We start from the raw sequence: 26,326 nt of genomic DNA, 5'->3' as shown, positions 1-26,326 counted from the left end.
TGTGTGTTTCCTATGCAGATCCTAAGCCCAGTGTCACATGCAAGTAGGAGGAGTAAGAAGGGTTCCTGGCAAATCCGGGTTATGGATTGCATTTAAAAAGGCCCCGTGGGAGTGCAATGGGCCCCTGTCTTGCTGCTTAGCAATAATGGTATGGGTTTAGGTTCTGCTGTGTGTACTGGTGGTTGACTGCCCCCCAGCCCAGAGTGTGCATGGAAAATTGTCTGGCAGCCTCCCTGACAGCAAGCAGTGATAGTGCCCATGAAGGGGACCTTGTTGGGCCCGCCCCTTTCACGGTTATCGCTTCTCGGCCTTTTGGCTAAGATCAAGTGTAGTATCTGTTCTTATCAGTTTATATCTGATACGTCCCCTATCTGGGGACCATATATTAAATGGATTTTTGAGAACGGGGGCCGATTTCGAAGCTTGCTTCCGTCGCCCTATGCATTGACCCGATATGGCAGTATCTTCGGGTACAGTGCACCACCCCCTTACAGGGTTAAAAAGAAAGATTCCTACTTTCATTGCTACCTGCTTGCTGGCTAGCCAGCTAGCCAGCCCTGTGGGCCTTGCTGCTGCTGCTGCTGCTGCAGCCAAAAAACAAAAGGTGGTGCTGCTGCTGCTTCTGCTGCTTCTGCTTCTGCTTGTGTCTGGCCCCTGTTGGAGCGTCCAGGCACAGGACTTCTGCTGCTGCTGACTAAATGGCCTCCTTAATTGGATCATTTGAGTAGGCAGCACACCTGTGCAGGTAGGGCATGACATGATAGGCAGCTGCCTTGATAGCGGGTGGGTGCTGAATGTTCCTAATTGACAAAATAAGATTAATGCTTATGAAGAAATATAAAATCTCATCCCTTCCCCAATATCGCGCCACACCCCTACCCCTTAATTCCCTGGTTGAACTTGATGGACATATGTCTTTTTTCGACCGTACTAACTATGTAACTATGTAACATAACATGGGGGGGGGGGTCTCCTGGCTGTTCACACAGGTGTGTCATTGCTGTACATTGACCATGCATTGCTTCTGTGGTATTGCAAAGGCAAAGACAAATGCTTCCAGCCATCCATTGCACTAATGGATTGGTCATCAGCTGGCTGTCTATGTCCCGCATCAATATAGACCAAAGTACAGAGGGTTAGGCTATGCTATTGTGCACCTACCTGATGCATCAGAAGGTGCGAGGCCCTTGCTAAATTCTGTGCACAGACTTTGAGATCTATGCTTTAGACTGTATCTAAACCTGCTCCAACATGGACTGACATTCTGGCCTACTTTCAGCCGATGCGACTTGTCTGTCGCTGAACAGTCGCTTTTTATGTATTCAGCACCTATGTATAATGTTGTAAAAATGCTCTAGAAGCTAAAGTCGCAGAAATGTCACACATATTTGGCCTGCAACTTTCTGTGCGACAAATTCAGACAGGAAAAATCAGTATAAATCCTTAGAAAATTATCCCCCAGTGTCTCCATCTGCTGGCGGTATTGAATAAGCATTGCTGCACTGATGGGGTATGCATTAGACGAAAAAAAAGAAGAAAAAGAAGAATAATACGCCCAGAAAAGAGGCGAAAAGGAGAAAAACGTAAAAAAAACGTGAAAAAAAAGTAAGAGGAAGAGAAGGGAAAAAAAGGTGGAAATGGGTTTAAAAGTGATTTCGGCGGAGAAATATATATATATATATATATATATATATATATATATATATATATATACGCGCACACACACACATATATATAAACGTATTCTCCGTTGAGATATTGCAGCCGCTGCTGTGTCCAGGCCCAGGAGCCTTAGCACTGTGCTGTGATGTCACTCAATACCACTGACATCACTAGGTGTAAACAACATCTCTCCTTTGCTGTGTATGTGACTATGGAGCTGTTTGGTGATGTCGTCTATTATGGCCTTCATAGAAGCAACAGGAGATTGTTGCATCCATCTAGAACCCTCAGAACTACAGTGCTATGATGTCACTCACTTCCACAGGCCTTGCAGAGTGTAAACAACAACAACCCAGCTTTGTTGTGTATGTAACCATAGGGATTTGTGATGTCACCTAGAACCTTCACAGCAGCGACCAGCTTTATGAGGAGCATCAGCACTGCTCTGCCTGAGCAGAACCATCACCGCCATAGGTTGTCAAATAACCCGGATTTAACCCACACAGGTAAAGTCCAATGGGGTGCAGGCATGTCCTCTATGCTTACAGCTTCCCGTGGGTGTTGGTTTGATACCGTTTGGGGACAGCCAAGGAGGCATCTGCAGGCAACAAAGGTAGGTGTGTGCTTGTGTGTGTGTTTCCTATGCAGATCCTAAGCCCAGTGTCACATGCAAGTAGGAGGAGTAAGAAGGGTTCCTGGCAAATCCGGGTTATGGATTGCATTTAAAAAGGCCCCGTGGGAGTGCAATGGGCCCCTGTCCTTGCTGCTTAGCAATAATGGTATGGGTTTAGGTTCTGCTGTGTGTACTGGTGGTTGACTGCCCCCAGCCCAGAGTGTGCATGGAAAATTGTCTGGCAGCCTCCCTGACAGCAAGCAGTGATAGTGCCCATGAAGGGGACCTTGTTGGGCCCCGCCCCTTTCACGGTTATCGCTTCTCGGCCTTTTGGCTAAGATCAAGTGTAGTATCTGTTCTTATCAGTTTAATATCTGATACGTCCCCTATCTGGGGACCATATATTAAATGGATTTTTGAGAACGGGGGCCGATTTCGAAGCTTGCTTCCGTCGCCCTATGCATTGACCCGATATGGCAGTATCTTCGGGTACAGTGCACCACCCCCTTACAGGGTTAAAAAGAAAGATTCCTACTTTCATTGCTACCTGCTTGCTGGCTAGCCAGCTAGCCAGCCCTGTGGGCCTTGCTGCTGCTGCTGCTGCTGCAGCCAAAAAACAAAAGGTGGTGCTGCTGCTGCTTCTGCTGCTTCTGCTTCTGCTTGTGTCTGGCCCCTGTTGGAGCGTCCAGGCACAGGACTTCTGCTGCTGCTGACTAAATGGCCTCCTTAATTGGATCATTTGAGTAGGCAGCACACCTGTGCAGGTAGGGCATGACATGATAGGCAGCTGCCTTGATAGCGGGGTGGGTGCTGAATGTTCCTAATTGACAAAATAAGATTAATGCTTATGAAGAAATATAAAATCTCATCCCTTCCCCAATATCGCGCCACACCCCTACCCCTTAATTCCCTGGTTGAACTTGATGGACATATGTCTTTTTTCGACCGTACTAACTATGTAACTATGTAACATAACATGGGGGGGGGGGTCTCCTGGCTGTTCACACAGGTGTGTCATTGCTGTACATTGACCATGCATTGCTTCTGTGGTATTGCAAAGGCAAAGACAAATGCTTCCAGCCATCCATTGCACTAATGGATTGGTCATCAGCTGGCTGTCTATGTCCCGCATCAATATAGACCAAAGTACAGAGGGTTAGGCTATGCTATTGTGCACCTACCTGATGCATCAGAAGGTGCGAGGCCCTTGCTAAATTCTGTGCACAGACTTTGAGATCTATGCTTTAGACTGTATCTAAACCTGCTCCAACATGGACTGACATTCTGGCCTACTTTCAGCCGATGCGACTTGTCTGTCGCTGAACAGTCGCTTTTTATGTATTCAGCACCTATGTATAATGTTGTAAAAATGCTCTAGAAGCTAAAGTCGCAGAAATGTCACACATATTTGGCCTGCAACTTTCTGTGCGACAAATTCAGACAGGAAAAATCAGTATAAATCCTTAGAAAATTATCCCCCAGTGTCTCCATCTGCTGGCGGTATTGAATAAGCATTGCTGCACTGATGGGGTATGCATTAGACGAAAAAAAAGAAGAAAAAGAAGAATAATACGCCCAGAAAAGAGGCGAAAAGGAGAAAAACGTAAAAAAACGTGAAAAAAAAGTAAGAGGAAGAGAAGGGAAAAAAAGGTGGAAATGGGTTTAAAAGTGATTTCGGCGGAGAAATATATATATATATATATATATATATATATATATATATATATATACGCGCACACACACACATATATATAAACGTATTCTCCGTTGAGATATTGCAGCCGCTGCTGTGTCCAGGCCCAGGAGCCTTAGCACTGTGCTGTGATGTCACTCAATACCACTGACATCACTAGGTGTAAACAACATCTCTCCTTTGCTGTGTATGTGACTATGGAGCTGTTTGGTGATGTCGTCTATTATGGCCTTCATAGAAGCAACAGGAGATTGTTGCATCCATCTAGAACCCTCAGAACTACAGTGCTATGATGTCACTCACTTCCACAGGCCTTGCAGAGTGTAAACAACAACAACCCAGCTTTGTTGTGTATGTAACCATAGGGATTTGTGATGTCACCTAGAACCTTCACAGCAGCGACAGCTTTATGAGGAGCATCAGCACTGCTCTGCCTGAGCAGAACCATCACCGCCATAGGTTGTCAAATAACCCGGATTTAACCCACACAGGTAAGTCCAATGGGGTGCAGGCATGTCCTCTATGCTTACAGCTTCCCGTGGGTGTTGGTTTGATACCGTTTGGGGACAGCCAAGGAGGCATCTGCAGGCAACAAAGGTAGGTGTGTGCTTGTGTGTGTGTTTCCTATGCAGATCCTAAGCCCAGTGTCACATGCAAGTAGGAGGAGTAAGAAGGGTTCCTGGCAAATCCGGGTTATGGATTGCATTTAAAAAGGCCCCGTGGGAGTGCAATGGGCCCCTGTCTTGCTGCTTAGCAATAATGGTATGGGTTTAGGTTCTGCTGTGTGTACTGGTGGTTGACTGCCCCCCAGCCCAGAGTGTGCATGGAAAATTGTCTGGCAGCCTCCCTGACAGCAAGCAGTGATAGTGCCCATGAAGGGGACCTTGTTGGGCCCGCCCCTTTCACGGTTATCGCTTCTCGGCCTTTTGGCTAAGATCAAGTGTAGTATCTGTTCTTATCAGTTTAATATCTGATACGTCCCCTATCTGGGGACCATATATTAAATGGATTTTTGAGAACGGGGGCCGATTTCGAAGCTTGCTTCCGTCGCCCTATGCATTGACCCGATATGGCAGTATCTTCGGGTACAGTGCACCACCCCCTTACAGGGTTAAAAAGAAAGATTCCTACTTTCATTGCTACCTGCTTGCTGGCTAGCCAGCTAGCCAGCCCTGTGGGCCTTGCTGCTGCTGCTGCTGCAGCCAAAAAACAAAAGGTGGTGCTGCTGCTGCTTCTGCTGCTTCTGCTTCTGCTTGTGTCTGGCCCCTGTTGGAGCGTCCAGGCACAGGACTTCTGCTGCTGCTGACTAAATGGCCTCCTTAATTGGATCATTTGAGTAGGCAGCACACCTGTGCAGGTAGGGCATGACATGATAGGCAGCTGCCTTGATAGCGGGTGGGTGCTGAATGTTCCTAATTGACAAAATAAGATTAATGCTTATGAAGAAATATAAAATCTCATCCCTTCCCCAATATCGCGCCACACCCCTACCCCTTAATTCCCTGGTTGAACTTGATGGACATATGTCTTTTTTCGACCGTACTAACTATGTAACTATGTAACATAACATGGGGGGGGGGGGTCTCCTGGCTGTTCACACAGGTGTGTCATTGCTGTACATTGACCATGCATTGCTTCTGTGGTATTGCAAAGGCAAAGACAAATGCTTCCAGCCATCCATTGCACTAATGGATTGGTCATCAGCTGGCTGTCTATGTCCCGCATCAATATAGACCAAAGTACAGAGGGTTAGGCTATGCTATTGTGCACCTACCTGATGCATCAGAAGGTGCGAGGCCCTTGCTAAATTCTGTGCACAGACTTTGAGATCTATGCTTTAGACTGTATCTAAACCTGCTCCAACATGGACTGACATTCTGGCCTACTTTCAGCCGATGCGACTTGTCTGTCGCTGAACAGTCGCTTTTTATGTATTCAGCACCTATGTATAATGTTGTAAAAATGCTCTAGAAGCTAAAGTCGCAGAAATGTCACACATATTTGGCCTGCAACTTTCTGTGCGACAAATTCAGACAGGAAAAATCAGTATAAATCCTTAGAAAATTATCCCCCAGTGTCTCCATCTGCTGGCGGTATTGAATAAGCATTGCTGCACTGATGGGGTATGCATTAGACGAAAAAAAAGAAGAAAAAGAAGAATAATACGCCCAGAAAAGAGGCGAAAAGGAGAAAAACGTAAAAAAACGTGAAAAAAAAGTAAGAGGAAGAGAAGGGAAAAAAAGGTGGAAATGGGTTTAAAAGTGATTTCGGCGGAGAAATATATATATATATTTATATATATATATATATATATATATATATATATATATATATATATATATATATATATACGCGCACACACACACATATATATAAACGTATTCTCCGTTGAGATATTGCAGCCGCTGCTGTGTCCAGGCCCAGGAGCCTTAGCACTGTGCTGTGATGTCACTCAATACCACTGACATCACTAGGTGTAAACAACATCTCTCCTTTGATGTGTATGTGACTATGGAGCTGTTTGGTGATGTCGTCTATTATGGCCTTCATAGAAGCAACAGGAGATTGTTGCATCCATCTAGAACCCTCAGAACTACAGTGCTATGATGTCACTCACTTCCACAGGCCTTGCAGAGTGTAAACAACAACAACCCAGCTTTGTTGTGTATGTAACCAAAGGGATTTGTGATGTCACCTAGAACCTTCACAGCAGCGACAGCTTTATGAGGAGCATCAGCACTGCTCTGCCTGAGCAGAACCATCACCGCCATAGGTTGTCAAATAACCCGGATTTAACCCACACAGGTAAGTCCAATGGGGTGCAGGCATGTCCTCTATGCTTACAGCTTCCCGTGGGTGTTGGTTTGATACCGTTTGGGGACAGCCAAGGAGGCATCTGCAGGCAACAAAGGTAGGTGTGTGCTTGTGTGTGTGTTTCCTATGCAGATCCTAAGCCCAGTGTCACATGCAAGTAGGAGGAGTAAGAAGGGTTCCTGGCAAATCCGGGTTATGGATTGCATTTAAAAAGGCCCCGTGGGAGTGCAATGGGCCCCTGTCTTGCTGCTTAGCAATAATGGTATGGGTTTAGGTTCTGCTGTGTGTACTGGTGGTTGACTGCCCCCCAGCCCAGAGTGTGCATGGAAAATTGTCTGGCAGCCTCCCTGACAGCAAGCAGTGATAGTGCCCATGAAGGGGACCTTGTTGGGCCCGCCCCTTTCACGGTTATCGCTTCTCAGCCTTTTGGCTAAGATCAAGTGTAGTATCTGTTCTTATCAGTTTAATATCTGATACGTCCCCTATCTGGGGACCATATATTAAATGGATTTTTGAGAACGGGGGCCGATTTCGAAGCTTGCTTCCGTCGCCCTATGCATTGACCCGATATGGCAGTATCTTCGGGTACAGTGCACCACCCCCTTACAGGGTTAAAAAGAAAGATTCCTACTTTCATTGCTACCTGCTTGCTGGCTAGCCAGCTAGCCAGCCCTGTGGGCCTTGCTGCTGCTGCTGCTGCTGCAGCCAAAAAACAAAAGGTGGTGCTGCTGCTGCTTCTGCTGCTTCTGCTTCTGCTTGTGTCTGGCCCCTGTTGGAGCGTCCAGGCACAGGACTTCTGCTGCTGCTGACTAAATGGCCTCCTTAATTGGATCATTTGAGTAGGCAGCACACCTGTGCAGGTAGGGCATGACATGATAGGCAGCTGCCTTGATAGCGGGTGGGTGCTGAATGTTCCTAATTGACAAAATAAGATTAATGCTTATGAAGAAATATAAAATCTCATCCCTTCCCCAATATCGCGCCACACCCCTACCCCTTAATTCCCTGGTTGAACTTGATGGACATATGTCTTTTTTCGACCGTACTAACTATGTAACTATGTAACATAACATGGGGGGGGGGGTCTCCTGGCTGTTCACACAGGTGTGTCATTGCTGTACATTGACCATGCATTGCTTCTGTGGTATTGCAAAGGCAAAGACAAATGCTTCCAGCCATCCATTGCACTAATGGATTGGTCATCAGCTGGCTGTCTATGTCCCGCATCAATATAGACCAAAGTACAGAGGGTTAGGCTATGCTATTGTGCACCTACCTGATGCATCAGAAGGTGCGAGGCCCTTGCTAAATTCTGTGCACAGACTTTGAGATCTATGCTTTAGACTGTATCTAAACCTGCTCCAACATGGACTGACATTCTGGCCTACTTTCAGCCGATGCGACTTGTCTGTCGCTGAACAGTCGCTTTTTATGTATTCAGCACCTATGTATAATGTTGTAAAAATGCTCTAGAAGCTAAAGTCGCAGAAATGTCACACATATTTGGCCTGCAACTTTCTGTGCGACAAATTCAGACAGGAAAAATCAGTATAAATCCTTAGAAAATTATCCCCCAGTGTCTCCATCTGCTGGCGGTATTGAATAAGCATTGCTGCACTGATGGGGTATGCATTAGACGAAAAAAAAGAAGAAAAAGAAGAATAATACGCCCAGAAAAGAGGCGAAAAGGAGAAAAACGTAAAAAAACGTGAAAAAAAAGTAAGAGGAAGAGAAGGGAAAAAAAGGTGGAAATGGGTTTAAAAGTGATTTCGGCGGAGAAATATATATATATATATATATATATATATATATATATATATATATGCGCACACACACACATATATATAAACGTATTCTCCGTTGAGATATTGCAGCCGCTGCTGTGTCCAGGCCCAGGAGCCTTAGCACTGTGCTGTGATGTCACTCAATACCACTGACATCACTAGGTGTAAACAACATCTCTCCTTTGCTGTGTATGTGACTATGGAGCTGTTTGGTGATGTCGTCTATTATGGCCTTCATAGAAGCAACAGGAGATTGTTGCATCCATCTAGAACCCTCAGAACTACAGTGCTATGATGTCACTCACTTCCACAGGCCTTGCAGAGTGTAAACAACAACAACCCAGCTTTGTTGTGTATGTAACCATAGGGATTTGTGATGTCACCTAGAACCTTCACAGCAGCGACAGCTTTATGAGGAGCATCAGCACTGCTCTGCCTGAGCAGAACCATCACCGCCATAGGTTGTCAAATAACCCGGATTTAACCCACACAGGTAAGTCCAATGGGGTGCAGGCATGTCCTCTATGCTTACAGCTTCCCGTGGGTGTTGGTTTGATACCGTTTGGGGACAGCCAAGGAGGCATCTGCAGGCAACAAAGGTAGGTGTGTGCTTGTGTGTGTGTTTCCTATGCAGATCCTAAGCCCAGTGTCACATGCAAGTAGGAGGAGTAAGAAGGGTTCCTGGCAAATCCGGGTTATGGATTGCATTTAAAAAGGCCCCGTGGGAGTGCAATGGGCCCCTGTCTTGCTGCTTAGCAATAATGGTATGGGTTTAGGTTCTGCTGTGTGTACTGGTGGTTGACTGCCCCCCAGCCCAGAGTGTGCATGGAAAATTGTCTGGCAGCCTCCCTGACAGCAAGCAGTGATAGTGCCCATGAAGGGGACCTTGTTGGGCCCGCCCCTTTCACGGTTATCGCTTCTCGGCCTTTTGGCTAAGATCAAGTGTAGTATCTGTTCTTATCAGTTTAATATCTGATACGTCCCCTATCTGGGGACCATATATTAAATGGATTTTTGAGAACGGGGGCCGATTTCGAAGCTTGCTTCCGTCGCCCTATGCATTGACCCGATATGGCAGTATCTTCGGGTACAGTGCACCACCCCCTTACAGGGTTAAAAAGAAAGATTCCTACTTTCATTGCTACCTGCTTGCTGGCTAGCCAGCTAGCCAGCCCTGTGGGCCTTGCTGCTGCTGCTGCTGCAGCCAAAAAACAAAAGGTGGTGCTGCTGCTGCTTCTGCTTCTGCTTGTGTCTGGCCCCTGTTGGAGCGTCCAGGCACAGGACTTCTGCTGCTGCTGACTAAATGGCCTCCTTAATTGGATCATTTGAGTAGGCAGCACACCTGTGCAGGTAGGGCATGACATGATAGGCAGCTGCCTTGATAGCGGGTGGGTGCTGAATGTTCCTAATTGACAAAATAAGATTAATGCTTATGAAGAAATATAAAATCTCATCCCTTCCCCAATATCGCGCCACACCCCTACCCCTTAATTCCCTGGTTGAACTTGATGGACATATGTCTTTTTTCGACCGTACTAACTATGTAACTATGTAACATAACATGGGGGGGGGGGTCTCCTGGCTGTTCACACAGGTGTGTCATTGCTGTACATTGACCATGCATTGCTTCTGTGGTATTGCAAAGGCAAAGACAAATGCTTCCAGCCATCCATTGCACTAATGGATTGGTCATCAGCTGGCTGTCTATGTCCCGCATCAATATAGACCAAAGTACAGAGGGTTAGGCTATGCTATTGTGCACCTACCTGATGCATCAGAAGGTGCGAGGCCCTTGCTAAATTCTGTGCACAGACTTTGAGATCTATGCTTTAGACTGTATCTAAACCTGCTCCAACATGGACTGACATTCTGGCCTACTTTCAGCCGATGCGACTTGTCTGTCGCTGAACAGTCGCTTTTTATGTATTCAGCACCTATGTATAATGTTGTAAAAATGCTCTAGAAGCTAAAGTCGCAGAAATGTCACACATATTTGGCCTGCAACTTTCTGTGCGACAAATTCAGACAGGAAAAATCAGTATAAATCCTTAGAAAATTATCCCCCAGTGTCTCCATCTGCTGGCGGTATTGAATAAGCATTGCTGCACTGATGGGGTATGCATTAGACGAAAAAAAAGAAGAAAAAGAAGAATAATACGCCCAGAAAAGAGGCGAAAAGGAGAAAAACGTAAAAAAACGTGAAAAAAAAGTAAGAGGAAGAGAAGGGAAAAAAAGGTGGAAATGGGTTTAAAAGTGATTTCGGCGGAGAAATATATATATATATATATATATATATATATATATATATATATATATACGCGCACACACACACATATATATAAACGTATTCTCCGTTGAGATATTGCAGCCGCTGCTGTGTCCAGGCCCAGGAGCCTTAGCACTGTGCTGTGATGTCACTCAATACCACTGACATCACTAGGTGTAAACAACATCTCTCCTTTGCTGTGTATGTGACTATGGAGCTGTTTGGTGATGTCGTCTATTATGGCCTTCATAGAAGCAACAGGAGATTGTTGCATCCATCTAGAACCCTCAGAACTACAGTGCTATGATGTCACTCACTTCCACAGGCCTTGCAGAGTGTAAACAACAACAACCCAGCTTTGTTGTGTATGTAACCATAGGGATTTGTGATGTCACCTAGAACCTTCACAGCAGCGACAGCTTTATGAGGAGCATCAGCACTGCTCTGCCTGAGCAGAACCATCACCGCCATAGGTTGTCAAATAACCCGGATTTAACCCACACAGGTAAGTCCAATGGGGTGCAGGCATGTCCTCTATGCTTACAGCTTCCCGTGGGTGTTGGTTTGATACCGTTTGGGGACAGCCAAGGAGGCATCTGCAGGCAACAAAGGTAGGTGTGTGCTTGTGTGTGTGTTTCCTATGCAGATCCTAAGCCCAGTGTCACATGCAAGTAGGAGGAGTAAGAAGGGTTCCTGGCAAATCCGGGTTATGGATTGCATTTAAAAAGGCCCCGTGGGAGTGCAATGGGCCCCTGTCTTGCTGCTTAGCAATAATGGTATGGGTTTAGGTTCTGCTGTGTGTACTGGTGGTTGACTGCCCCCCAGCCCAGAGTGTGCATGGAAAATTGTCTGGCAGCCTCCCTGACAGCAAGCAGTGATAGTGCCCATGAAGGGGACCTTGTTGGGCCCGCCCCTTTCACGGTTATCGCTTCTCGGCCTTTTGGCTAAGATCAAGTGTAGTATCTGTTCTTATCAGTTTAATATCTGATACGTCCCCTATCTGGGGACCATATATTAAATGGATTTTTGAGAACGGGGGCCGATTTCGAAGCTTGCTTCCGTCGCCCTATGCATTGACCCGATATGGCAGTATCTTCGGGTACAGTGCACCACCCCCTTACAGGGTTAAAAAGAAAGATTCCTACTTTCATTGCTACCTGCTTGCTGGCTAGCCAGCTAGCCAGCCCTGTGGGCCTTGCTGCTGCTGCTGCTGCAGCCAAAAAACAAAAGGTGGTGCTGCTGCTGCTTCTGCTGCTTCTGCTTCTGCTTGTGTCTGGCCCCTGTTGGAGCGTCCAGGCACAGGACTTCTGCTGCTGCTGACTAAATGGCCTCCTTAATTGGATCATTTGAGTAGGCAGCACACCTGTGCAGGTAGGGCATGACATGATAGGCAGCTGCCTTGATAGCGGGTGGGTGCTGAATGTTCCTAATTGACAAAATAAGATTAATGCTTATGAAGAAATATAAAATCTCATCCCTTCCCCAATATCGCGCCACACCCCTACCCCTTAATTCCCTGGTTGAACTTGATGGACATATGTCTTTTTTCGACCGTACTAACTATGTAACTATGTAACATAACATGGGGGGGGGGGTCTCCTGGCTGTTCACACAGGTGTGTCATTGCTGTACATTGACCATGCATTGCTTCTGTGGTATTGCAAAGGCAAAGACAAATGCTTCCAGCCATCCATTGCACTAATGGATTGGTCATCAGCTGGCTGTCTATGTCCCGCATCAATATAGACCAAAGTACAGAGGGTTAGGCTATGCTATTGTGCACCTACCTGATGCATCAGAAGGTGCGAGGCCCTTGCTAAATTCTGTGCACAGACTTTGAGATCTATGCTTTAGACTGTATCTAAACCTGCTCCAACATGGACTGACATTCTGGCCTACTTTCAGCCGATGCGACTTGTCTGTCGCTGAACAGTCGCTTTTTATGTATTCAGCACCTATGTATAATGTTGTAAAAATGCTCTAGAAGCTAAAGTCGCAGAAATGTCACACATATTTGGCCTGCAACTTTCTGTGCGACAAATTCAGACAGGAAAAATCAGTATAAATCCTTAGAAAATTATCCCCCAGTGTCTCCATCTGCTGGCGGTATTGAATAAGCATTGCTGCACTGATGGGGTATGCATTAGACGAAAAAAAAGAAGAAAAAGAAGAATAATACGCCCAGAAAAGAGGCGAAAAGGAGAAAAACGTAAAAAAACGTGAAAAAAAAGTAAGAGGAAGAGAAGGGAAAAAAAGGTGGAAATGGGTTTAAAAGTGATTTCGGCGGAGAAATATATATATATATATATATATATATATATATATATATATATATACGCGCACACACACACATATATATAAACGTATTCTCCGTTGAGATATTGCAGCCGCTGCTGTGTCCAGGCCCAGGAGCCTTAGCACTGTGCTGTGATGTCACTCAATACCACTGACATCACTAGGTGTAAACAACATCTCTCCTTTGCTATGTATGTGACTATGGAGCTGTTTGGTGATGTCGTCTATTATGGCCTTCATAGAAGCAACAGGAGATTGTTGCATCCATCTAGAACCCTCAGAACTACAGTGCTATGATGTCACTCACTTCCACAGGCCTTGCAGAGTGTAAACAACAACAACCCAGCTTTGTTGTGTATGTAACCATAGGGATTTGTGATGTCACCTAGAACCTTCACAGCAGCGACAGCTTTATGAGGAGCATCAGCACTGCTCTGCCTGAGCAGAACCATCACCGCCATAGGTTGTCAAATAACCCGGATTTAACCCACACAGGTAAGTCCAATGGGGTGCAGGCATGTCCTCTATGCTTACAGCTTCCCGTGGGTGTTGGTTTGATACCGTTTGGGGACAGCCAAGGAGGCATCTGCAGGCAACAAAGGTAGGTGTGTGCTTGTGTGTGTGTTTCCTATGCAGATCCTAAGCCCAGTGTCACATGCAAGTAGGAGGAGTAAGAAGGGTTCCTGGCAAATCCGGGTTATGGATTGCATTTAAAAAGGCCCCGTGGGAGTGCAATGGGCCCCTGTCTTGCTGCTTAGCAATAATGGTATGGGTTTAGGTTCTGCTGTGTGTACTGGTGGTTGACTGCCCCCCAGCCCAGAGTGTGCATGGAAAATTGTCTGGCAGCCTCCCTGACAGCAAGCAGTGATAGTGCCCATGAAGGGGACCTTGTTGGGCCCGCCCCTTTCACGGTTATCGCTTCTCGGCCTTTTGGCTAAGATCAAGTGTAGTATCTGTTCTTATCAGTTTAATATCTGATACGTCCCCTATCTGGGGACCATATATTAAATGGATTTTTGAGAACGGGGGCCGATTTCGAAGCTTGCTTCCGTTGCCCTATGCATTGACCCGATATGGCAGTATCTTCGGGTACAGTGCACCACCCCCTTACAGGGTTAAAAAGAAAGATTCCTACTTTCATTGCTACCTGCTTGCTGGCTAGCCAGCTAGCCAGCCCTGTGGGCCTTGCTGCTGCTGCTGCTGCAGCCAAAAAACAAAAGGTGGTGCTGCTGCTGCTTCTGCTGCTTCTGCTTCTGCTTGTGTCTGGCCCCTGTTGGAGCGTCCAGGCACAGGACTTCTGCTGCTGCTGACTAAATGGCCTCCTTAATTGGATCATTTGAGTAGGCAGCACACCTGTGCAGGTAGGGCATGACATGATAGGCAGCTGCCTTGATAGCGGGTGGGTGCTGAATGCTCCTAATTGACAAAATAAGATTAATGCTTATGAAGAAATATAAAATCTCATCCCTTCCCCAATATCGCGCCACACCCCTACCCCTTAATTCCCTGGTTGAACTTGATGGACATATGTCTTTTTTCGACCGTACTAACTATGTAACTATGTAACATAACATGGGGGGGGGGGTCTCCTGGCTGTTCACACAGGTGTGTCATTGCTGTACATTGACCATGCATTGCTTCTGTGGTATTGCAAAGGCAAAGACAAATGCTTCCAGCCATCCATTGCACTAATGGATTGGTCATCAGCTGGCTGTCTATGTCCCGCATCAATATAGACCAAAGTACAGAGGGTTAGGCTATGCTATTGTGCACCTACCTGATGCATCAGAAGGTGCGAGGCCCTTGCTAAATTCTGTGCACAGACTTTGAGATCTATGCTTTAGACTGTATCTAAACCTGCTCCAACATGGACTGACATTCTGGCCTACTTTCAGCCGATGCGACTTGTCTGTCGCTGAACAGTCGCTTTTTATGTATTCAGCACCTATGTATAATGTTGTAAAAATGCTCTAGAAGCTAAAGTCGCAGAAATGTCACACATATTTGGCCTGCAACTTTCTGTGCGACAAATTCAGACAGGAAAAATCAGTATAAATCCTTAGAAAATTATCCCCCAGTGTCTCCATCTGCTGGCGGTATTGAATAAGCATTGCTGCACTGATGGGGTATGCATTAGACGAAAAAAAAGAAGAAAAAGAAGAATAATACGCCCAGAAAAGAGGCGAAAAGGAGAAAAACGTAAAAAAACGTGAAAAAAAAGTAAGAGGAAGAGAAGGGAAAAAAAGGTGGAAATGGGTTTAAAAGTGATTTCGGCGGAGAAATATATATATATATATATATATATATATATATATATATATATACGCGCACACACACACATATATATAAACGTATTCTCCGTTGAGATATTGCAGCCGCTGCTGTGTCCAGGCCCAGGAGCCTTAGCACTGTGCTGTGATGTCACTCAATACCACTGACATCACTAGGTGTAAACAACATCTCTCCTTTGCTGTGTATGTGACTATGGAGCTGTTTGGTGATGTCGTCTATTATGGCCTTCATAGAAGCAACAGGAGATTGTTGCATCCATCTAGAACCCTCAGAACTACAGTGCTATGATGTCACTCACTTCCACAGGCCTTGCAGAGTGTAAACAACAACAACCCAGCTTTGTTGTGTATGTAACCATAGGGATTTGTGATGTCACCTAGAACCTTCACAGCAGCGACAGCTTTATGAGGAGCATCAGCACTGCTCTGCCTGAGCAGAACCATCACCGCCATAGGTTGTCAAATAACCCGGATTTAACCCACACAGGTAAGTCCAATGGGGTGCAGGCATGTCCTCTATGCTTACAGCTTCCCGTGGGTGTTGGTTTGATACCGTTTGGGGACAGCCAAGGAGGCATCTGCAGGCAACAAAGGTAGGTGTGTGCTTGTGTGTGTGTTTCCTATGCAGATCCTAAGCCCAGTGTCACATGCAAGTAGGAGGAGTAAGAAGGGTTCCTGGCAAATCCGGGTTATGGATTGCATTTAAAAAGGCCCCGTGGGAGTGCAATGGGCCCCTGTCTTGCTGCTTAGCAATAATGGTATGGGTTTAGGTTCTGCTGTGTGTACTGGTGGTTGACTGCCCCCCAGCCCAGAGTGTGCATGGAAAATTGTCTGGCAGCCTCCCTGACAGCAAGCAGTGATAGTGCCCATGAAGGGGACCTTGTTGGGCCCGCCCCTTTCACGGTTATCGCTTCTCGGCCTTTTGGCTAAGATCAAGTGTAGTATCTGTTCTTATCAGTTTAATATCTGATACGTCCCCTATCTGGGGACCATATATTAAATGGATTTTTGAGAACGGGGGCCGATTTCGAAGCTTGCTTCCGTCGCCCTATGCATTGACCCGATATGGCAGTATCTTCGGGTACAGTGCACCACCCCCTTACAGGGTTAAAAAGAAAGATTCCTACTTTCATTGCTACCTGCTTGCTGGCTAGCCAGCTAGCCAGCCCTGTGGGCCTTGCTGCTGCTGCTGCTGCTGCAGCCAAAAAACAAAAGGTGGTGCTGCTGCTGCTTCTGCTGCTTCTGCTTCTGCTTGTGTCTGGCCCCTGTTGGAGCGTCCAGGCACAGGACTTCTGCTGCTGCTGACTAAATGGCCTCCTTAATTGGATCATTTGAGTAGGCAGCACACCTGTGCAGGTAGGGCATGACATGATAGGCAGCTGCCTTGATAGCGGGTGGGTGCTGAATGTTCCTAATTGACAAAATAAGATTAATGCTTATGAAGAAATATAAAATCTCATCCCTTCCCCAATATCGCGCCACACCCCTACCCCTTAATTCCCTGGTTGAACTTGATGGACATATGTCTTTTTTCGACCGTACTAACTATGTAACTATGTAACATAACATGGGGGGGGGGGTCTCCTGGCTGTTCACACAGGTGTGTCATTGCTGTACATTGACCATGCATTGCTTCTGTGGTATTGCAAAGGCAAAGACAAATGCTTCCAGCCATCCATTGCACTAATGGATTGGTCATCAGCTGGCTGTCTATGTCCCGCATCAATATAGACCAAAGTACAGAGGGTTAGGCTATGCTATTGTGCACCTACCTGATGCATCAGAAGGTGCGAGGCCCTTGCTAAATTCTGTGCACAGACTTTGAGATCTATGCTTTAGACTGTATCTAAACCTGCTCCAACATGGACTGACATTCTGGCCTACTTTCAGCCGATGCGACTTGTCTGTCGCTGAACAGTCGCTTTTTATGTATTCAGCACCTATGTATAATGTTGTAAAAATGCTCTAGAAGCTAAAGTCGCAGAAATGTCACACATATTTGGCCTGCAACTTTCTGTGCGACAAATTCAGACAGGAAAAATCAGTATAAATCCTTAGAAAATTATCCCCCAGTGTCTCCATCTGCTGGCGGTATTGAATAAGCATTGCTGCACTGATGGGGTATGCATTAGACGAAAAAAAAGAAGAAAAAGAAGAATAATACGCCCAGAAAAGAGGCGAAAAGGAGAAAAACGTAAAAAAACGTGAAAAAAAAGTAAGAGGAAGAGAAGGGAAAAAAAGGTGGAAATGGGTTTAAAAGTGATTTCGGCGGAGAAATATATATATATATATATATATATATATATATATATATATATACGCGCACACACACACATATATATAAACGTATTCTCCGTTGAGATATTGCAGCCGCTGCTGTGTCCAGGCCCAGGAGCCTTAGCACTGTGCTGTGATGTCACTCAATACCACTGACATCACTAGGTGTAAACAACATCTCTCCTTTGCTGTGTATGTGACTATGGAGCTGTTTGGTGATGTCGTCTATTATGGCCTTCATAGAAGCAACAGGAGATTGTTGCATCCATCTAGAACCCTCAGAACTACAGTGCTATGATGTCACTCACTTCCACAGGCCTTGCAGAGTGTAAACAACAACAACCCAGCTTTGTTGTGTATGTAACCATAGGGATTTGTGATGTCACCTAGAACCTTCACAGCAGCGACAGCTTTATGAGGAGCATCAGCACTGCTCTGCCTGAGCAGAACCATCACCGCCATAGGTTGTCAAATAACCCGGATTTAACCCACACAGGTAAGTCCAATGGGGTGCAGGCATGTCCTCTATGCTTACAGCTTCCCGTGGGTGTTGGTTTGATACCGTTTGGGGACAGCCAAGGAGGCATCTGCAGGCAACAAAGGTAGGTGTGTGCTTGTGTGTGTGTTTCCTATGCAGATCCTAAGCCCAGTGTCACATGCAAGTAGGAGGAGTAAGAAGGGTTCCTGGCAAATCCGGGTTATGGATTGCATTTAAAAAGGCCCCGTGGGAGTGCAATGGGCCCCTGTCTTGCTGCTTAGCAATAATGGTATGGGTTTAGGTTCTGCTGTGTGTACTGGTGGTTGACTGCCCCCCAGCCCAGAGTGTGCATGGAAAATTGTCTGGCAGCCTCCCTGACAGCAAGCAGTGATAGTGCCCATGAAGGGGACCTTGTTGGGCCCGCCCCTTTCACGGTTATCGCTTCTCGGCCTTTTGGCTAAGATCAAGTGTAGTATCTGTTCTTATCAGTTTAATATCTGATACGTCCCCTATCTGGGGACCATATATTAAATGGATTTTTGAGAACGGGGGCCGATTTCGAAGCTTGCTTCCGTCGCCCTATGCATTGACCCGATATGGCAGTATCTTCGGGTACAGTGCACCACCCCCTTACAGGGTTAAAAAGAAAGATTCCTACTTTCATTGCTACCTGCTTGCTGGCTAGCCAGCTAGCCAGCCCTGTGGGCCTTGCTGCTGCTGCTGCTGCTGCAGCCAAAAAACAAAAGGTGGTGCTGCTGCTGCTTCTGCTGCTTCTGCTTCTGCTTGTGTCTGGCCCCTGTTGGAGCGTCCAGGCACAGGACTTCTGCTGCTGCTGACTAAATGGCCTCCTTAATTGGATCATTTGAGTAGGCAGCACACCTGTGCAGGTAGGGCATGACATGATAGGCAGCTGCCTTGATAGCGGGTGGGTGCTGAATGTTCCTAATTGACAAAATAAGATTAATGCTTATGAAGAAATATAAAATCTCATCCCTTCCCCAATATCGCGCCACACCCCTACCCCTTAATTCCCTGGTTGAACTTGATGGACATATGTCTTTTTTCGACCGTACTAACTATGTAACTATGTAACATAACATGGGGGGGGGGGTCTCCTGGCTGTTCACACAGGTGTGTCATTGCTGTACATTGACCATGCATTGCTTCTGTGGTATTGCAAAGGCAAAGACAAATGCTTCCAGCCATCCATTGCACTAATGGATTGGTCATCAGCTGGCTGTCTATGTCCCGCATCAATATAGACCAAAGTACAGAGGGTTAGGCTATGCTATTGTGCACCTACCTGATGCATCAGAAGGTGCGAGGCCCTTGCTAAATTCTGTGCACAGACTTTGAGATCTATACTTTAGACTGTATCTAAACCTGCTCCAACATGGACTGACATTCTGGCCTACTTTCAGCCGATGCGACTTGTCTGTCGCTGAACAGTCGCTTTTTATGTATGCAGCACCTATGTATAATGTTGTAAAAATGCTCTAGAAGCTAAAGTCGCAGAAATGTCACACATATTTGGCCTGCAACTTTCTGTGCGACAAATTCAGACAGGAAAAATCAGTATAAATCCTTAGAAAATTATCCCCCAGTGTCTCCATCTGCTGGCGGTATTGAATAAGCATTGCTGCACTGATGGGGTATGCATTAGACGAAAAAAAAGAAGAAAAAGAAGAATAATACGCCCAGAAAAGAGGCGAAAAGGAGAAAAACGTAAAAAAACGTGAAAAAAAAGTAAGAGGAAGAGAAGGGAAAAAAAGGTGGAAATGGGTTTAAAAGTGATTTCGGCGAGAAATATATATATATATATATATATATATATATATATATATATATATACGCGCACACACACACATATATATAAACGTATTCTCCGTTGAGATATTGCAGCCGCTGCTGTGTCCAGGCCCAGGAGCCTTAGCACTGTGCTGTGATGTCACTCAATACCACTGACATCACTAGGTGTAAACAACATCTCTCCTTTGCTGTGTATGTGACTATGGGAGCTGTTTGGTGATGTCGTCTATTATGGCCTTCATAGAAGCAACAGGAGATTGTTGCATCCATCTAGAACCCTCAGAACTACAGTGCTATGATGTCACTCACTTCCACAGGCCTTGCAGAGTGTAAACAACAACAACCCAGCTTTGTTGTGTATGTAACCATAGGGATTTGTGATGTCACCTAGAACCTTCACAGCAGCGACAGCTTTATGAGGAGCATCAGCACTGCTCTGCCTGAGCAGAACCATCACCGCCATAGGTTGTCAAATAACCCGGATTTAACCCACACAGGTAAGTCCAATGGGGTGCAGGCATGTCCTCTATGCTTACAGCTTCCCGTGGGTGTTGGTTTGATACCGTTTGGGGACAGCCAAGGAGGCATCTGCAGGCAACAAAGGTAGGTGTGTGCTTGTGTGTGTGTTTCCTATGCAGATCCTAAGCCCAGTGTCACATGCAAGTAGGAGGAGTAAGAAGGGTTCCTGGCAAATCCGGGTTATGGATTGCATTTAAAAAGGCCCCGTGGGAGTGCAATGGGCCCCTGTCTTGCTGCTTAGCAATAATGGTATGGGTTTAGGTTCTGCTGTGTGTACTGGTGGTTGACTGCCCCCCAGCCCAGAGTGTGCATGGAAAATTGTCTGGCAGCCTCCCTGACAGCAAGCAGTGATAGTGCCCATGAAGGGGACCTTGTTGGGCCCGCCCCTTTCACGGTTATCGCTTCTCGGCCTTTTGGCTAAGATCAAGTGTAGTATCTGTTCTTATCAGTTTAATATCTGATACGTCCCCTATCTGGGGACCATATATTAAATGGATTTTGAGAACGGGGGCCGATTTCGAAGCTTGCTTCCGTCGCCCTATGCATTGACCCGATATGGCAGTATCTTCGGGTACAGTGCACCACCCCCTTACAGGGTTAAAAAAGAAAGATTCCTACTTTCATTGCTACCTGCTGCTGGCTAGCCAGCTAGCCAGCCCTGTGGGCCTTGCTGCTGCTGCTTGCTGCAGCCCAAAAAACAAAAGGTGGTGCTGCTGCTGCTTCTGCTGCTTCTGCTTCTGCTTGTGTCTGGCCCCTGTTGGAGCGTCCAGGCACAGGACTTCTGCTGCTGCTGACTAAATGGCCTCCTTAATTGGATCATTTGAGTAGGCAGCACACCTGTGCAGGTAGGGCATGACATGATAGGCAGCTGCCTTGATAGCGGGTGGGTGCTGAATGTTCCTAATTGACAAAATAAGATTAATGCTTATGAAGAAATATAAAATCTCATCCCTTCCCCAATATCGCGCCACACCCCTACCCCTTAATTCCCTGGTTGAACTTGATGGGACATATGTCTTTTTCGACCGTACTAACTATGTAAACTATGTAACATAACATGGGGGGGGGGGGTCTCCTGGCTGTTCACACAGGTGTGTCATTGCTGTACATTGACCATGCATTGCTTCTGTGGTATTGCAAAGGCAAAGACAAATGCTTCCAGCCATCCATTGCACTAATGGATTTGGTCATCAGCTGGCTGTCTATGTCCCGCATCAATATAGACCAAGTACAGAGGGTTAGGCTATGCTATTGTGCACCTACCTGATGCATCAGAAGGTGCGAGGCCCTTGCTAAATTCTGTGCACAGACTTTGAGATCTATGCTTTAGACTGTATCTAAACCTGCTCCAACATGGACTGACATTCTGGCCTACTTTCAGCCGATGCGACTTGTCTGTCGCTGAACAGTCGCTTTTTATGTATTCAGCACCTATGTATAATGTAGTAAAAATGCTCTAGAAGCTAAAGTCGCAGAAATGTCACACATATTTGGCCTGCAACTTTCTGTGCGACAAATTCAGACAGGAAAAATCAGTATAAATCCTTAGAAAATTATCCCCAGTGTCTCCATCTGCTGGCGGTATGAATAAGCATTGCTGCACTGATGGGGTATGCATTAGACGAAAAAAAAGAAGAAAAAGAAGAATAATACGCCCAGAAAAGAGGCGAAAAGGAGAAAAACGTAAAAAAACGTGAAAAAAAAGTAAGAGGAAGAGAAGGGAAAAAAAGGTGGAAATGGGTTTAAAAGTGATTTCGGCGGAGAAATATATATATAAATATATATATATATATATATATATATATATACGCGCACACACACACATATATATAACGTATTCTCCGTTGAGATATTGCAGGCCGCTGCTGTGTCCAGGCCCAGGAGCCTTAGCACTGTGCTGTGATGTCACTCAATACCACTGACATCACTAGGTGTAAACAACATCTCTCCTTTGCTGTGTATGTGACTATGGAGCTGTTTGGTGATGTCGTCTATTATGGCCTTCATAGAAGCAACAGGAGATTGTTGCATCCATCTAGAACCCTCAGAACTACAGTGCTATGATGTCACTCACTTCCACAGGCCTTGCAGAGTGTAAACAACAACAACCCAGCTTTGTTGTGTATGTAACCATAGGGATTTGTGATGTCACCTAGAACCTTCACAGCAGGCGACAGCTTTATGAGGAGCATCAGCACTGCTCTGCCTGAGCAGAACCATCACCGCCATAGGTTGTCAAATAACCCGGATTTAACCCCACACAGGTAAGTCCAATGGGGTGCAGGCATGTCCTCTATGCTTACAGCTTCCCGTGGGTGTTGTTTGATACCGTTTGGGGACAGCCAAGGAGGCATCTGCAGGCAACAAAGGTAGGTGTGTGCTTGTGTGTGTGTTTCCTATGCAGATCCTAAGCCCAGTGTCACATGCAAGTAGGAGGAGTAAGAAGGGTTCCTGGCAAATCCGGGTTATGGATTGCATTTAAAAAGGCCCCCGTGGGAGTGCAATGGGCCCCTGTCTTGCTGCTTAGCAATAATGGTATGGGTTTAGGTTCTGCTGTGTGTACTGGTGGTTGACTGCCCCCCAGCCCAGAGTGTGCATGGAAAATTGTCTGGCAGCCTCCCTGACAGCAAGCAGTGATAGTGCCCATGAAGGGGACCTTGTTGGGCCCGCCCCTTTCACGGTTATCGCTTCTCGGCTTTTGGCTAAGATCAAGTGTAGTATCTGTTCTTATCAGTTTAATATCTGATACGTCCCCTATCTGGGGACCATATATTAAATGGATTTTTGAGAACGGGGGCCGATTTCGAAGCTTGCTTCCGTCGCCCTATGCATTGACACGATATGGCAGTATCTTCGGGTACAGTGCACCACCCCTTACAGGGTTAAAAGAAAGATTCCTACTTTCATTGCTACCTGCTTGCTGGCTAGCCAGCTAGCCAGCCTGTGGGCCTTGCTGCTGCTGCTGCTGCTGCAGCCAAAAAAACAAAAGGTGGTGCTGCTGCTGCTTCTGCTGCTTCTGCTTCTGCTTGTGTCTGGCCCCTGTTGGAGCGTCCAGGCACAGGACTTCTGCTGCTGCTGACTAAATGGCCTCCTTAATTGGATCATTTGAGTAGGCAGCACACCTGTGCAGGTAGGGGCATGACATGATAGGCAGCTGCCTTGATAGCGGGTGGGTGCTGAAAATGTTCCTAATTGACAAAATAAGATTAAGGCTTATGAAGAAATATAAAATCTCATCCCTTCCCCAATATCGCGCCACACCCCCTACCCCTTAATTCCCTGGTTGAACTTGATTGACATATGTCTTTTTTCGACCGTACTAACTATGTAACTATGTAACCATTGACATGGGGGGGGGGGTCTCCTGGCTGTTCACACAGGTGTGTCATTGCTGTACATTGACCATGCATTGCTTCTGTGGTATTGCAAAGGCAAAGACAAATGCTTCCCAGCCATCCATTGCACTAATGGATTGGTCATCAGCTGGCTGTCTATGTCCCGCATCAATATAGACCAAAGTACAGAGGGTTAGGCCTTATGCTATTGTGCACCTACCTGATGCATCAGAAGGTGCGAGGCCCTTGCTAAATTCTGTGCACAGACTTTGAGATCTATACTTTAGACTGTATCTAAACCTGCTCCAACATGGACTGACATTCTGGCCTACTTTCAGCCGATGCGACTTGTCTGTCGCTGAACAGTCGCTTTTTATGTATGCAGCACCTATGTATAATGTTGTAAAATGCTCTAGAAGCTAAAGTCGCAGAAATGTCACACATATTTGGCCTGCAACTTTCTGTGCGACAAATTCAGACAGGAAAAATCAGTATAAATCCTTAGAAAATTATCCCCCAGTGTCTCCATCTGCTGGCGGTATTGAATAAGCATTGCTGCACTGATGGGGTATGCATTAGACGAAAAAAAAGAAGAAAAAGAAGAATAATTACGCCCAGAAAAGAGGCGAAAAGGAGAAAAACGTATAAAAAAACGTGAAAAAAAAAGTAAGAGGAAGAGAAGGGAAAAAAAGGTGGAATGGGTTTAAAAGTGATTTCGGCGGAGAAATATATATATATATATATATATATATATATATATACTATATATATACGCGCACACACACACATATATATAAACGTATTCTCCGTTGAGATATTGCAGCCCGCTGCTGTGTCCAGGCCAGGAGCCTTAGCACTGTGCTGTGATGTCACTCAATACCACTGACATCACTAGGTGTAAACAACATCTCTCCTTTGCTGTGTATGTGACTATGGAGCTGTTTGGTGATGTCGTCTATTATGGCCTTCATAGAAGCAACAGGAGATTGTTGCATCCATCTAGAACCCTCAGAACTACAGTGCTATGATGTCACTCACTTCCACAGGCCATGCAGAGTGTAAACAACAACAACCCAGCTTTGTTGTGTATGTAACCATAGGGATTTGTGATGTCACCTAGAACCTTCACAGCAGCGACAGCTTTTCATGAGGAGCATCAGCAACTGCTCTGCCTGAGCAGAACCATCACCCGCCATAGGTTGTCAAATAAACCCGGATTTAACCCACACAGGTAAGTCCAATGGGGGTGCAAGGCATGTCCTCTATGCTTACAGCTTCCCGTGGGTGTTGGTTTGATACCGTTTGGGGACAGCCAAGGAGGCATCTGCAGGCAAACAAAGGTAGGTGTGTGCTTGTGTGTGTGTTTCCTATGCAGATCCTAAGCCCAGTGTCACATGCAAGTAGGAGGAGTAAGAAGGGTTCCTGGCAAATCAGGGTTATGGATTGCATTTAAAAAGGGCCCCGTGGGAGTGCAATGGGCCCCTGTCTTGCTGCTTAGCAATAATGGTATGGGTTTAGGTTCTGCTGTGTGTACTGGTGGTTGACTGCCCCCCAGCCCAGAGTGTGCATGGAAAATTGTCCTGGCAGCCTCCCTGACAGCAAGCAGTGATAGTGCCCATGAAGGGGACCTTGTTGGGCCCGCCCCTTTCACGGTTATCGCTTCTCGGGCCTTTTGGCTAAGATCAAGTGTAGTATCTGTTCTTATCAGTTTAATATCTGATACGTCCCCTATCTGGGGACCATATATTAAATGGATTTTTGAGAACGGGGGCCGATTTCGAAGCTTGCTTCCGTCGCCCTATGCATTGACCCGATATGGCAGTATCTTCGGGTACAGTGCACCACCCCCCTTACAGGGTTAAAAAGAAAGATTCCTACTTTCATTGCTACCCTGCTTGCTGGCTAGCCAGCTAGCCAGGCCCTGTGGGCCTTGCTGCTGCTGCTGCTGCAGCCAAAAAACAAAAGGTGGTGCTGCTGCTGCTTCTGCTGCTTCTGCTTCTGCTTGTGTCTGGCCCCTGTTGGAGCGTCCAGGCACAGGACTTCTGCTGCTGCTGACTAAATGGCCTCCTTAATTGGATCATTTGAGTAGGCAGCACACCTGTGCAGGTAGGGCATGACATGATAGGGCAGCTGCCTTGATAGCGGGTGGGTGCTGAATGTTCCTAATTGACAAAATAAGATTAATGCTTATGAAGAAATATAAAATCTCATCCCTTCCCCAATATCGCGCCACACCCCTACCCCTTAATTCCCTGGTTGAACTTGATGGACATATGTCTTTTTTCGACCGTACTAACTATGTAACTATGTAACATAACATGGGGGGGGGGTCTCCTGGCTGTTCACACAGGAGTGTCATTGCTGTACATTGACCATGCATTGCTTCTGTGGTATTGCAAAGGCAAAGACAAATGCTTCCAGCCATCCATTGCACTAATGGATTGGTCATCAGCTGGCTGTCTATGTCCCGCATCAATATAGACCAAAGTA

The 26,326-nt window shown here is 46.1% G+C and overlaps 12 non-coding genes across 12 annotated transcripts; all 12 read left to right on the top strand.

Annotated features, from left to right (window-relative positions):
* The first annotated feature begins 296 nt into the window (after positions 1-296).
* Positions 297-486, top strand: LOC130327354 (U2 spliceosomal RNA). Its single transcript, XR_008871761.1, has one exon. It is a non-coding gene; the product is annotated as a U2 spliceosomal RNA (small nuclear RNA).
* Positions 487-2,589: 2,103 nt separating this feature from the next.
* On the top strand, positions 2,590-2,780 carry LOC130327348 (U2 spliceosomal RNA). The gene has a single exon (XR_008871756.1). It is a non-coding gene; the product is annotated as a U2 spliceosomal RNA (small nuclear RNA).
* Positions 2,781-4,878: 2,098 nt separating this feature from the next.
* LOC130327359 (U2 spliceosomal RNA) lies at positions 4,879-5,069 on the top strand. The gene has a single exon (XR_008871766.1). It is a non-coding gene; the product is annotated as a U2 spliceosomal RNA (small nuclear RNA).
* A 2,123-nt stretch (positions 5,070-7,192) lies between these two features.
* LOC130327351 (U2 spliceosomal RNA) lies at positions 7,193-7,383 on the top strand. The gene has a single exon (XR_008871758.1). It is a non-coding gene; the product is annotated as a U2 spliceosomal RNA (small nuclear RNA).
* A 2,095-nt stretch (positions 7,384-9,478) lies between these two features.
* On the top strand, positions 9,479-9,669 carry LOC130327358 (U2 spliceosomal RNA). Its single transcript, XR_008871765.1, has one exon. It is a non-coding gene; the product is annotated as a U2 spliceosomal RNA (small nuclear RNA).
* Positions 9,670-11,756: 2,087 nt separating this feature from the next.
* On the top strand, positions 11,757-11,947 carry LOC130327357 (U2 spliceosomal RNA). The gene has a single exon (XR_008871764.1). It is a non-coding gene; the product is annotated as a U2 spliceosomal RNA (small nuclear RNA).
* A 2,094-nt stretch (positions 11,948-14,041) lies between these two features.
* LOC130327349 (U2 spliceosomal RNA) lies at positions 14,042-14,232 on the top strand. The gene has a single exon (XR_008871757.1). It is a non-coding gene; the product is annotated as a U2 spliceosomal RNA (small nuclear RNA).
* Positions 14,233-16,324: 2,092 nt separating this feature from the next.
* Positions 16,325-16,515, top strand: LOC130327356 (U2 spliceosomal RNA). Its single transcript, XR_008871763.1, has one exon. It is a non-coding gene; the product is annotated as a U2 spliceosomal RNA (small nuclear RNA).
* Positions 16,516-18,610: 2,095 nt separating this feature from the next.
* LOC130327347 (U2 spliceosomal RNA) lies at positions 18,611-18,801 on the top strand. Its single transcript, XR_008871755.1, has one exon. It is a non-coding gene; the product is annotated as a U2 spliceosomal RNA (small nuclear RNA).
* Positions 18,802-20,898: 2,097 nt separating this feature from the next.
* LOC130327352 (U2 spliceosomal RNA) lies at positions 20,899-21,088 on the top strand. The gene has a single exon (XR_008871759.1). It is a non-coding gene; the product is annotated as a U2 spliceosomal RNA (small nuclear RNA).
* Positions 21,089-23,184: 2,096 nt separating this feature from the next.
* Positions 23,185-23,374, top strand: LOC130327355 (U2 spliceosomal RNA). The gene has a single exon (XR_008871762.1). It is a non-coding gene; the product is annotated as a U2 spliceosomal RNA (small nuclear RNA).
* Positions 23,375-25,491: 2,117 nt separating this feature from the next.
* LOC130327353 (U2 spliceosomal RNA) lies at positions 25,492-25,683 on the top strand. Its single transcript, XR_008871760.1, has one exon. It is a non-coding gene; the product is annotated as a U2 spliceosomal RNA (small nuclear RNA).
* Positions 25,684-26,326: the final 643 nt, after the last annotated feature.

This window comes from Hyla sarda, unplaced genomic scaffold (genome assembly GCF_029499605.1).
Source record: "Hyla sarda isolate aHylSar1 unplaced genomic scaffold, aHylSar1.hap1 scaffold_2978, whole genome shotgun sequence".
Taxonomy (NCBI): domain Eukaryota; kingdom Metazoa; phylum Chordata; class Amphibia; order Anura; family Hylidae; genus Hyla; species Hyla sarda.
The sequence above is the reverse complement of the archived record's forward strand: the minus strand, read 5'-3'. Positions and strand labels throughout refer to the sequence as shown.